General features: G+C 47.2%; 1 protein-coding gene across 1 annotated transcript in view; it reads left to right on the forward strand.

Moving 5' to 3' along the window:
- RNF17 (ring finger protein 17) overlaps positions 1–13394 on the forward strand; it is a 211207-nt gene that overhangs the window by 111916 nt on the left and 85897 nt on the right. The gene's annotated exons all lie outside the window — the stretch shown is intronic.

A 13394-nucleotide genomic window follows, 5' to 3' on the forward strand; every position in this document is an offset into this window, starting at 1 on the left:
ATTTTTCAATTCTTCTTTAACCTGTAACATACCTGGCGGCGTCCTTGCATGGTGGTCCATCTCCCACTGTGCAAGAGCGCGCACTTGATCTCCAGTCCAGAATGTCTCTCTGGCTTCCCTCCATGCTGTCTGTTTGTGTCTGTTTCTGCTGCTTAAGGGCGGCGCCCGATCACTTCCTGCTTTTTGTACCTGCTGTGGGTCACACCCCTTGTGCGTCCTCAGCCTATTGCTGTCTGTCACCTGGTATATAGCTCAGCTGCTCCCATCTATCCCTGCCTGAGCATAGTGTTTCATTCAGTGTGTGCTTGCACTCTGAAGGTGCCAGGTCCCGTTCTTTGTCTCCTGCTTTGCGGTATCAGTTCCCGTGTCTGAACTGAGTCCTGTCTGTGTTCTCTTGTCTGCCTATCCTGGAGGCTGTATTTCCAGGCCTGTCTGAACACGCTCCTAGCCTGTTCCTTCCGCCTTCTAGGGGCCGATTACCTAGATCCGTTCCTGTATCTTGTCTGTCCTGTCTGAACACGCTCCTAGCCTGTTCCTCCCGCCTTCTAGGGGCCGATTACCTAGACCCGCTCCTGTATCTTGTCTGTCCTGTCTGAACACGCTCCTTGCCTGTTCATCCTGCCTCTCTGGGGGCCGTATTCCCAGACCCGCTCCTGTATTCCGCTGCAGTGTCGGTCTCCTCCGTACACTCAGTTCCAGTCTGAACTCTCTCCTATCCTTTACCTGTTTTGCCTCTATGTCCGTTCCCTTCCTTTTTCTGCAGAGTCTGAACTCGTACCTAACTCCTGCTTGTTGTCTCTGTACTCCCGTTTGTGAGTTTGTGGTCCACTCGCTACTTCACTGCAAGTACCCTGTGGGTATCTGGCTCTGCCTTTCCCTTCCTGTCTGTTCCGTGTGAACAGAGCCCTGTCCCCCCTGCTCAGCCTTGCCTGCTCTGACTCCTTTGCTCACCGCTCCGGCGGTTCTAGCCTGCTCTGTCTCCTTTGCTTACCGCTCCGGCGGTTCTAGCCTGCTCTGACTCCTTTGCTCGCTGCTCCGGCAGCCTTGCTCCGCTCTTATCCTTTTGCTCACTGCTCCGGCAGTCTCGCTCCGCTCTTACCCTTTGCTCACCGCTCCTGGCGGCCTTGTCCTGCTCTACTCTTGCTCACCGCTCCAGGCGGCCTTGTCCTGCCCTGTTCTCGCTCACCTCTCTGGGCGGCCTCACTCTGCTGTGTTTGTCCGCCACATCTGTGGTTCTGTTCCTGAGTCCCAGTGTGTACTGGGTCCTATCCCGCCAGTGTCCCTACCTGCTAGTGCCTCCCTGTCTGCACTCTAGCTGTGCTTGCCTGTACCCCTCTGCCTGTATTGTTCCTGAGTCCCAGTGTGTACTGGGTCCTATCCCGCCTGTGTTCCTACCTGCTAGTGCCTCCCTGTCTGCACTCTAGCTGTGCTTGCCTGTACCCGCCTGCCTGCATACCCGCCTGCCTGCATACCAGTCGTGCCTGCCTATACCCACCAGTCTGTGTGCCAGCCTACCAGTCTGTTCCTGTATTCCCCTGTGTGGGTCAACAGCCGTGTCCGGGGTCTGTCCTGGAGTAGCACCTGGTCCCTCTGCTCGGTTCCTTCTTGGTGCACTGGCGTCGTATGCCGTCGTGCGACCCTGGTCGGATCGGGTGAATACCTAGTTACGCCCCTCCAGGCATTCACTCTCCGGCACGGTCCAGTGGAATCACTACAATCACACGCACACGCCGCTCAGCCCGGGCGTGTGCATTACATAACCTTTGCTGATTTTTGTTTGGAATTTTACATGATGACATGCCATTGATCACATACAGTGGATTTACAAAGTCTACACACTCCATGTTCTTGCCATGCAAAAAGATCATGCAAAAGAATAATTTCAGACTCTTTACCACCTTTAATGTCCCCAATAATCTGTCCAATTCAATTTAGAAACAAACTGAACATAACATTTTGGGTTCTTACTGTAAAATCTTTCTCAGAGCCTTTATTGGGGGACACGGGAAACCATGGGTGTATACTGCGCTGACACTAGGCAATAAAAAACGTAACTCCTCCTCAGTAGTATACACCCACCAACTGGAGCTAAACCGATCAGTAAAGCCCCCGTCTCACATAGCGAGATCGCTGCTTGTGTCACGGTTTTGGTGACGCAACAGCGACCTCACCAGCGATGTCGCTATGTGTGACACTTTGCAACGATCAGGCCCCTGCTGTGAGGTCGCTGATCGCTGTAAAGTGTCTTGGACCATTTTTTTGGTCGTTGCCCTCCCGCTGATCAGCACACATCGCTGTGTGTGACCAGCGGGAGCAGCAGTCAGGCTGGTAACTATGGTAAACATCAGGTTACTAGGGGCACAGGCGCACCTAGTAACCCGCTGTTTATCATGGTTACAAGCCTGCTAAAGTGAGCGGTAACCTCCCGCTCACTGTAGCAGAGTGGTAACCATGATAAACAACGGGTTACTAGGAGCGCGTGTGCCCCTAGTAACCCGCTGTTTATCATGGTTACCAGCCTGCTCCTGCTTCAGCCGGCTGGTAACCGGAGCAGGACATCGTGGAACGATTCTTTCCACGATGTCGCTGCTTCCCTGATCGTTGGTGAGCCTGCCTGTTTGACAGCTAACCAGCGATCACTTAGCGACGCAGCAACGATCCCTGACAGGTCGTATCGTTGTCGGGATCGTTGCAGCGTCGCTAAGTGTGACGGGGCCTTTAGTGTGAAAGCGGTAGGAGAAGCAACCTGAAATTGAACACAGACTGGCCCGACAGAATCATTTAGAAAAGGGCGGGTACTGTATTCTTCAATGAAGGCTCAAAGAAAGATCACTATCGCTTCATTGAGGGACACTGGAAACAATTGGACATCCAAAAGCAGACCACAAGGGTGGGAAGTAAAGATAAGGGCAGGTCAAAAGTACAAGCAGAGGCAAAAGTCTCAGGTCGGAGACCAGCCACTGTAAAATGCAAAACATTTTTGCCCATGCCCCAAAAAAAGGCCAAGGAGGTGGAAGAAAGTGCACATTCTGTAGAACCTGGAAGGTAAAAACAGATAACTGAGAAACCGCTTAGAGAGCTGTTTATAGAGGCCTGATGATGAATGGTGCAGGAGACCCTTGGCCCAGATGAAGAGAGCAGGAAGAAAGTGATGGACGTCTGTTCCATGTCAATAGGCGACCAGAATTTTAGAGCGGATCCAGACTTGAAGACCATTATGATGACTCTTCAGATGCAAACGGGAAATCTGAGTTTCTGAAGAAACTGTTCTCGACAGATGAAGTGCTGAAATTCACTCTGACGAGTTACAATATATCCAAGAGATTGATAGGAGGACGAGGAGGAAAATGGAGCGAGATGACTTAAAAAAAAGGAAATGAAGAAAGAACGCTGTAGAGTGTTCAACACCAGAGGCAGGCCCCTCCAAGGCACACTGGAGGCTGCTAGTTATTTAGTAAGCGTGTGCACCCTAGAGGAAAACTCAAACATATGAAACAAAAAACTGGTTTTCCTGAAAGGAAGATAGAAACCTGCCCCTAGGGAGCTAAGGAACAAACTAGACTCAAGGTCCGACAATAAGGAGGAAGAGGAGAATAAGAGGGTTTCCCTACTTAAATCGTAATCACACCGTGATTGGATGATTGGAGGATCCAGAGCTTGGATGCTGCATTTAACGAACAGGCCGTGAAACCGGAATAGTCAAATTGAAATAACGAAGATAATGGGTTTGGAAAACAGATATAGAAGTTTCCAAGAGGAGACTGTAAGAAAGTAAACTACCTACTAGGCAGGAGGAAGGGGGAGGATTTGAGTGTAGGCGACTGCGAAAGTGTTGCAGAACAATCGCTGAGTCGCTTAATCTGGAAGTGGCCTGAAAAACCTTGTAGAGCACCCTGAATCTCTTCTTAACGATGTAGGGTATGCTCCGCCATAAACTACTATGGACCTGAACCGCCTGACGAAACACAACGGAGAACCATCTGAGAAAACCTTTCTCCTGTCCAAGGCCTTTCGCAGGTTAGGAAGTCGGTAGAACTTACCTTACTGTGGACGAATCAGCAAATTCAGTTCATGGCCAGATGACTTCACCAAGGTTGACCAGGATAGCCTTACACCTAGGAAGGAAAGAGAATCCTGGGTTCCGCCTTGGAAGAAAGAGAGAATGCCTACCACTCCGGGTTCCAGATGAAGTAGTAGAGGAGGCTTAATTAGCTTACAGGCTAAAGTTCCTACCTGAGAAGAAAGACGTCAGTCATCATGAACTTTCTTCTTTCTTCTAAAGGATCTTTTGCGAAGAATGAGGGTAGAAACCTGCCAGTAGGCCAAGACTAAGAGTACGCTCAGACGAGAGAAAACACTGAAGGAAAGTCAGAGTGATTGAGTTCCGAGAAAGAGAGTAGATAACCCTTCTGGAAAGGAGGGCTGCGCATGCGGATTGAGACAGCGTGTTCCGAAAACTAGGGACTGGATTGAAATACGGGGCGATTGTGACCCGTTGAAGGTTGAGCCTGAGCAGAAGTGTGCTCCGAGAAAAATGCAAAGAATTTCACAGGAAGTAGAAAAGAGGAGCCCTGGACCAAATGTGTAATCCTTGTAAAAACACTGAGAAGAAGCTAAGCCAATGGTAACGCCTAGGGCAGAGATTCTAGGAGCCTCTGCAGTCAAGAAAAATTCAAGTGTACTGGGCGGAGGAAAGCTATAGATTCTATGGAATTAGCCATTTTGGAGAGCGTTGGAAGGCACATCAGTACCTTAGCCATAGATCCAGAATGGAAAGAAAGGTGCTGTCCTACACTGAACCGGGAGATGTTTTAGATGGGAAAAACCCTGAGCAGCTGGTGTAAGCCGCTCAAAACATGGGAAGGAAACCTACCAAATTCCTGGAGAGTTGACCATGGAGAAATCTGAACCTAGAACCCAAGTGCTGAAGAATAACAGTGTGAAACCGATAGCCGAAAAGTGTCCGAATAGTAAAAAGAATGACTGACTGTAGACTTGTCGATATGAGGACATGCGGATAGTCTTAGAAAGGAAGGGGGAAAGGATCCTCGCATTTGAGACCGCTTACCTTGGCATGAGCTGCAACACGACAGATGGTCAGGAGATGTTGGCCGCTGTAAGAACAACAAAAAATAATGACCAATTTGTTCAGTGAGATCCAATCATTCGAGAGAGGGGGGGGAAACCGGAATAATGCCTAGCGCTGGCAACTAGGATGTCTGGAGTAGGCAACTGAAAGGGCAGAGGCGGGCTCACTGATACAACCAGCTGGGCCCTAGTTCTGATCCTATGCATCACAGGTTCAGACTTAGTCAGTCATTCCGCAAGTTGGAATGGGCTGTCTGGGCGAGACTATGTTGGACCTGGGAATCAAAATGTAATAACCGGGAGAGGAAATCAAATTATGACTAGTGTTGAGCATTCCGATACTGAAATATCGAGTATCGACCGATATTCGCGGTATCGGAGTTCCGATACTGAGTTCCGATACTTTTAGAATATCGAATACGGGAATCGGAAGTTCCCATAATGCCTGTTCTCTGCAGTGTCTCTGAAGGATGACCAGCTGGATGGCAGCGCTCAGCTTACTGTACTTGTCATTTAGTGTTAAAGGATTTATTAAAAAAAAAAATAATGTTTTCATGCACCGTCTCTTTAAATAAAGCCGGCCGGCAATTCAGCAGCGGCATACACTGGTACCCGACAATTTACAACAGAAAGAATAGAGCATCACACATAGATTAGATAGATAGAAACATGTCAGTCACATATATAAGAAGTACAGTGACAGTGTTGATTACTGTACTTGTCATTTAGTGTTAAAATAAAGGATTTATTAAAAAAAAAAATTGGCGTGGGGTTCCCCGTAATTTTAGTCTCTAGCGGAGGTTAAGCAGACGGCTGGGGCAGATGTTTGAAGCCTGGGAAGGGGATAATACCCACGGAGCTTCCCAGGCTACTAATATCAGCCCCCAGCTGAATACCTAGCCTTTACTAGCTATTAAAATGGGGGACCCCCCCCCCCAAAAAAATTACGTGGGGCCCCCCCTATTTTAATAGCTAGTAAAGGCTAGGCAGACAGCTGGGGGCTGATATTAATAGCCCAGGAAGGCTGACAGCGTGGGAAAATTCTCCTGCTCAAGCGCTGAGCGCAGGAGAATTTTCCCACGCTGTCAGTGATGTGCATGAGGTGAGCTGAGTTCATTGGACATGAACTCGGCTCATCTGGATGCCGTCACAGCGAGACACTGAGGAGCGCAAGCATGCCTGTGCTGCTCAGTCTCTGCTTCATGGCATGCTGGATGGCAGCTTTCTGCTGCGATCCAGCCTGTCATGTGAATGTAGCAGAGCTGGAGCCGTTGTGGGAACCTTGGAAAGGTAAGGATGAGGTTGCTTTATTATTTTACTTTTATTGCAGGGGATCGTTGGCTTCAGCTGGAATGGGCGTGATGGTAGGTATGGTTTAATTTAGAACAATAAAGAATTGTCTTTATTTCAATTAAAGGACTTTATTCTGGATGTTTGTGGGGTTTTTTTAACTTTGACTATGGGGTTAGTAATGGGGGTGTCTTATAGACGCCTCTCCATTACTAACCTGGGCTTGATGTCAGCTGGCATTATAAGCTGACATCAACCCCAGCCCTATTACCCCACTGCCACTGCTACAGGGCAGTGGGAAGAGCGAGGCTAAGTGCCAGAATTGGCACATCCTATGGATGCGCCATTTCTGGGGCGGCTGACGGCTGGTGTTTCTAGCCTGGGAGGGGGCCAATATTCATGGCACCCTTCCTGGGCTATTAATATCAGCCCCCAGCTGTCTGCCTAGCCTTTGCTAGCTATTAAAATTACGGGGAACCCCACGCCAATTTTTTTTTTTTTAATAAATCCTTTATTTTAACACTAAATGACAAATACAGTAATCAACACTGTCACTGTACTTCTTATATATGTGACTGACATGTTTCTATCTATCTAATCTATGTGTGATGCTCTATTCTTTCTGTTCAAATTGTCGGGTACCGGTGTATGCCGCTGCTGAATTGCCGGCTTTTCATGTCATTCTACATTATTCTTAGTTGTTTTCCTTCATGTAGAATTAACCTACAAGGAAAGAAAGGGTTTATTTTTATTCCGATATTTGTGTCCCATTAACTTGCATTGGTTTCCGGTATCGGAATCGGCGATATCCGATACTTTTTGGGTATCGATCCGATCCGATATTTCCCGATCGCTGCTGCAACCAGTCATCTGGTACATGATAGATGCGTGTCTGACCTACCGGATAGCAGAGCGGGCACTTACATTGCTGCTGTGAGTGGCCCATGTGGTAGATGGTGCGTCTGACTCACTGTATGGTAGGCAGAACAACGTGAGTGCTGATGCAATCGACTGAGGCATGTGGTGGATGGTGCTTCTGAATTACTGGATATTGAACAGTAATAATCTTTATTTTTATATAGTAATCTTCATTTTTATATAGCGCTAACATATTTTGCAGTGCTTTACATATATTATCATCACTATACATATTGGGGCTCACAATCTAGATTTCTTATCAGTATGTCTTTGGAGTGTGGGAGGAAACTGGAGAACCCGGAGGAAACCCACGCAAACACGGGGAGAGCATACAAACTCCCTGCAGATGTTGTCCTTGGTGGGATTTGAACCCAAGATCCCAGCGCTGCAAGGCTGCAGTAAGGGACGGCTCCAGGTTTTTGTGGGCCCCGGGCGAAAGAGTCTCAGTGGGCCCCTTTAACACATAACACGATTCATGATGCACAGATACCGCAAATAAATATATATAATAAATATATATATATATATATATATATATATATATATATATATATATATATATATATATATATATATATATATATATATATATATATATATATATATATAAATAATAGTACAATTCCGAAGATTTCACTTCTTACATTACATGAGTGATATCTATTGTAAATTCTACAATAGCTCAGAAATCGGCGAATCCTCCCAGCGCACAGTGCAGTCCGGACAGTATAGTCCTCCATACAGTATTATGGGCCCCATATATTGCTCCATGCAGAATACTGGTCCCCATATAATGCTCCATACAGGATACTGGTCCCCATATAACGCTCCATACAGGATACTGGTCCCCATATAACGCTCCATACAGGATACTGGTCCCCATATAATGCTCCATACAGAATACTGGCCGCCACATATGCCCCATGCAGGAAGTCACCCCCCCGTACCCGTATAATGCCTCTTGCAGGATGTCGTCTCTCCCCCCCATATGATGCCACATGTTGGATGTCACCTCTCCCCACCCCCACCCCCCATATAATGCCCCATCCAGGATGTCACCTCTTCCCCCCCCCCCTCCAATATAATGCCCCATGCAGGATGTCACCCCCCCCCCATATAATGGCCCATGCAGGATGTCACATCTCCCCCCATATGATGCCCCATGCAGGATGCCACCTCCCCCCCCCCATATAATGCCCCATGCAGGATGTCACCTCTCCCCCCCCATATAATGCCCCATGCAGGATGGCACCTCTCCCCCCCCCCCCCCCCATATAATGCCCTATGCAGGATGTCACCTCTTCCCCACCCCCCAATATAATGCCCTATGCAGGATGTCACCTCTCCCCGCCATATAAAACCCCATGCAGGATGTCACCCCCTCCCATATAATGCCCCATGCAGTCTGTCACTTGTTCCCCCTCCCCCATATAATGCCCCATGCAGGATGTCACTTGTCCCCCCCCCACCATATAATGCCCCATGCAGGATGTTTGTCGTCCCCCCACACACACACACCATATAATGCCCCATGCAGGATGTCACTTGTTCCCCTCCCCCCCCCATATAATGCCTCCATACATATAAAAAAAAAATCAAATACTCACCTCACTTCTAACCTGCTGCCGCTGCACCGGACCCCTCACCCACGCCGGCGTCTACTCGCTCTGCGCTGCCTGTGACTGCTCAGGAGAGAGCGCGGTGTAAAGACGTCAGCACCCTCTAACCTGAGACATCACAGTGCAGCAGCCGCGGAAGAGACCGGAGTTGCTGCGGAGGCACGGGGAGAGGTAAATATTGTACCGTGGCCCTGAGCAAGCGGATCGGTTGTGGGGAGGTGGGGGGGAGTGGGTTCTGACACCACACCGCTCACGGGTCCCATAGCGCGCCGGGGTGCCCGACGGTGAGTGCCCCCCCTCCCGCCTGCTCAGGGCCCCAGCCCTTGCCCGGGTGCTGACGCCGGCCCTGGCTGCAGTGCTAACCACTGAGCCACCATGCTGCCCCATGTACCATGGACCGCTGCTGCAGTCGAACGTAAGGTACGTAGTAGAAGGTGCATCTGACTCCCCTAATAGCGGACAGAACACTAACACTGCTGCTCAGTCGACCACAAGGCACGTCTGATTCACTGAATATTGGCCAGAAAGAAGCATAGGCAGCTGCTGCTATCGATCATAACGTACATGGTAGGTGGTACAAGATGTTATCCGATCCAATTCTTGTCAGAGGAGGGAACTTGTAGCTCAGGTGGTGAGATCGCTCAAGGCCTCTTGGATCGCAGTGCGATCAGACCTGAGAATCATGGTAGATGTAGGATCTGACTCACTAGAAAATGGACAGAACTCCATTTAGGACATAATTCCATGGTAGGTGGTGCGTCTAACTCACTGGATAGTGGACAGAGCATTAGTATCGCTCCTGCGATTGGCTCTCAATACCTTGTGACTGACTCATCGTAGATAGAACCCGGGAGGGACGGGCATAGGAAAAAGCTCCTCTGTGCTGCTGTCAAGGTCTGGATACCTGTCCGCATTAAACAGAATAGCAGTCTCTTACGTCCGGCTATGTTTTGCACTGCACCATGAAGTCTGTTGTGAGGCATGTCCAGTCCTACCATATCTCCTGAAGACAGGGCAGCCGAGGTTTAGAGACCAGAGAGAGACTGCTGGTGAGTACAGCACTTTTAGTCAGCTGATGACCGGCCCACACACTGCAATAGTGTAGACCTTGATGCAGCTCACTTCGCTTCATAATGCGCTCTAATGACGGCATCTGGAGAGGAAAGATGGCGTCAAGGGCAGAAAAGCACGTGCTGAGCTCCCGCGCGACAAAGAAAGGCGCGCTGTTCTCCCGGGTATCCACGGAGCAAGGAGTGCTGTGATTGGATGAGGGCGGGGAGCAAAGGAGAGACCAAGGGACTGTTTGGCTGGGATGACGTGGCATGGTCCAGCCACAGGTGAAGTCCCAGAGCTGATCCGGGGACTAAATTTAGAAACCAGGCCGCCAAGAATAACTAGGGTGACGAGGGGGTCGCAGCTGGACTGAAAGGCTAGTCAAAAATGCCCCCAATGAGCTGCGCATGACCCAAAGACTGGGAAAATAAAGGAAAACACATATCCGCAATAATAAATAAAAATAAAGAATCCGGCATTGCTAATTCTCAATTATAAGCTAAATAATAAGCCCCCTATAATATGCTTCTTGCTGTCTGCACAGGGGGAAGGAGAGAGAGGGGATCTGTGGGTGAAAAATTACCTCTCCTTCCCTGAAGCTGATTCCTCAGATGTCCTATTCTGGAAAGGCTGAAGCTGTCATCCAAACCTCTGTAGCCGGATGGCAGGAAGTCTGTACCGCCTGGCGCCGTCTGGCTCTGGTAGGTGAGCTGGCAGTGATGAGGGGTCAGGATCGTCCTCTGAATCACCTCAACACATCTCGTGTGTTAGGGTCCTGCTGGATAGACAGACTAGGATACGGGGTGTCAGTCCTCTCCGTACTCAGTCTCTACGTGGGATAACGGGGTGACTATTCACACTGTTTCCCTCAAAGAGGTTAGTGAAGGGAAAAAAAACCTTCTGAAAATGAAAAGGTAAATAGTGAAAACTGCTTAAAAACCAAGGCAGATATGGGTCTTGTGGATCAGTTTGGCTCCAGTTGGTGGATGTATACTATTGAGGAGGAGCTAATTTTTTTATTGCCTAGTGTCAGCAGCATACACCCACGGTTTCCCGTGTCCCCCAATGAAGCATATTTGGGGTGAAAATCAAAAATTGCAAAACTAAAATAATGTGGATGCATATGTGTGAACAATCATATAATCTGGATGTGGTTGTGTTCAGAATTATCCAATCACATTTAAACTCATGGTAAATAGTAGTCCGAACACAACTGGGTTAGGTTGGCAAGAAGCCTTTTCTTAAAAGGAAAGCCAAGTTATTTTTTTTCCTAAATTTACATGGTTTGCCAAAGGCATGTAGGAAAGAGTGACATAGTCTGATGAAACTAAAGTTGAACTTTTTGGCCATAATTCCAAACGGTATGTTTGGTGCAAAGCCAATACTCATAATCTCCAAAAATACACCTTACCCACATTGAAGCATGGTAGAGGCATTATGCAGTGAGGCTGTTTTTGGGGCTTTAGTCTATGTGGAGAGAATTATTAACAGTTCCAAATTTCAGTCCATTTTCCATCAAAACCTTCAGGCCTCTGCTAAATAGCTGACGAGGAATTTCACCTTTCAGCACAACAACCCTAAGCACACGTCCAAATCAACAAAAGAATGGCTTCCCTAGAAGGTAATCAAAGTTTTGGAATGGCCTTACCCTTAATCATATTGAAAATCTGTAGGTGACCTATTCAAAAAGACTGAATGCTGTCATAAATTCAAAGGGTACTTCAACAAAGTATTAGTTAAAGGGGTGCATATATTTAACATGCTTTTAGTTTTTAATTTTTTTGCAACTCAAAAGATTTCACTTTGTTTTTCAGTTGAGTTGTGCAGATTATGGGTAACATTAAAGGTGGAAAACTTTCTGACATGATTCTTCTTGATAGGATTTTTTTTACATGACGAAAACCTGCCATTTTACAGGGGTTTGTACAATTTATATATCCACTGTAAATCCAACACCATAATAATACCATTTTTTTGCAAATCCTCTCCATTCTCAAGAATGGAAGAATTTTTTATTTTAGTCTGAGTGGTTGGTTTCTTAGGTAAGGAGCATTTGCTGCTTGCTGGGTCTATACTTTCGTTTAGAGCCTTCAGGCACTCCTCTGAAACTGACTGCATAGCTATATCCAGTGAGGTTCTTTTCTCTTGTGTCTTTTATGCTGCAGAGGTTAAACTGCCTTTGCTAGCAACAAAAGAGAGAACTCTGTTCAAAATATCAGTATGACGGTGCCTCTGGCCCGATCTGTCAGTCTTCAGGAGCATCAGAACTGCAGCAAGCAAGAGTCGAAGTGGAGCCTTGCGCTCCTGAAGAGGAAAGATGAGAAGAAAACTTAAAGTGCACCTGTCCGCAGGATTGTGCTCAGTAAACTAAATACACTGTCAGGTGGGCGACATTACACTGATTAAAATGATACCTCGGTTGATAAAATCCGTCCTGTGGTTCTTGTGTAATCTTTACTTTCATTTTGGAGATAATGATATGCTCGTGCTCCGGGGCGGACTGACCTGCCTCCTATCTTACATAATACATCTATGCATTGTGTAAAATAGGAGTCAGGTTGCTGAACGCTTAGTGAGCTGTCATAAGAGCATACAGATGAATATGTAAGCAGAGCACCAGATAGAGCGCTCCCCACAGGCTGCCCCGGAAGCACTAGCATATCACTATCTCCAAACTGAAAGTAAAAATTACACAAGAACCACAGGACGGATTTCATCAACCCAGGTATTATTTTAATCAGTGTAATGCCGCCCACCCGACAGTGTATGTAGTTTACTGAGCGCAATCCTTCTGACAGGTGCGCTTTAAATCTCTCTGCCTATAACAGCGGGCTTACATTCTACATTCTTCTTCCCCTCTTCGCCACCCCAATAATGAAGGACTTAAAAAAGAAAAAAAAAAGTTTCTACACTTTTACATGATGTTATATTTTGATCTTTTTTTTTTTTTAATTTATTATTCTAAAAAAAAGTCACTTTTCTGATGTAATTCAAATCTTTTCTTGCACGGGGACAGGGACAGATCACACGTTGTCTCTTCTGTCACTGTCGTAGCTGAAGATGGGATGGAAACTTTGGAGTGACTCACAAATTATAGCTACTCGTGTCAAGTTGCCACGCCCTTCACAGCCTAGATCTGTACTCCAAATGTTAAAACCGAGTATGTAGAATGAATTCGTATAAGAGAAGGAGAGAAATTAGACTGGGGAACAACATGTGGTTGGCGAACACCTTAACACTGTTCATCACAAATGAAGCCAGATTGTCTAATGAAGCGCATTGCAAAGTGTAATAGCTTTCAATGCTGGACAGGATTATGAAAATAATTGTGTAAATTTAGTTACTCTTTTTAAGGTATTTACATGTTCACTGCTGTGACCTATGCACATTTCAAGGAATTAAAGGCAATGTATCAGGAAAAATGTC

Source organism: Phyllobates terribilis, unplaced genomic scaffold, assembly GCF_046119375.1.
Source record: "Phyllobates terribilis strain yellow unplaced genomic scaffold, ASM4611937v1 Scaffold_2__4_contigs__length_985480577, whole genome shotgun sequence".
Classification (NCBI taxonomy): Eukaryota; Metazoa; Chordata; class Amphibia; order Anura; family Dendrobatidae; genus Phyllobates; species Phyllobates terribilis.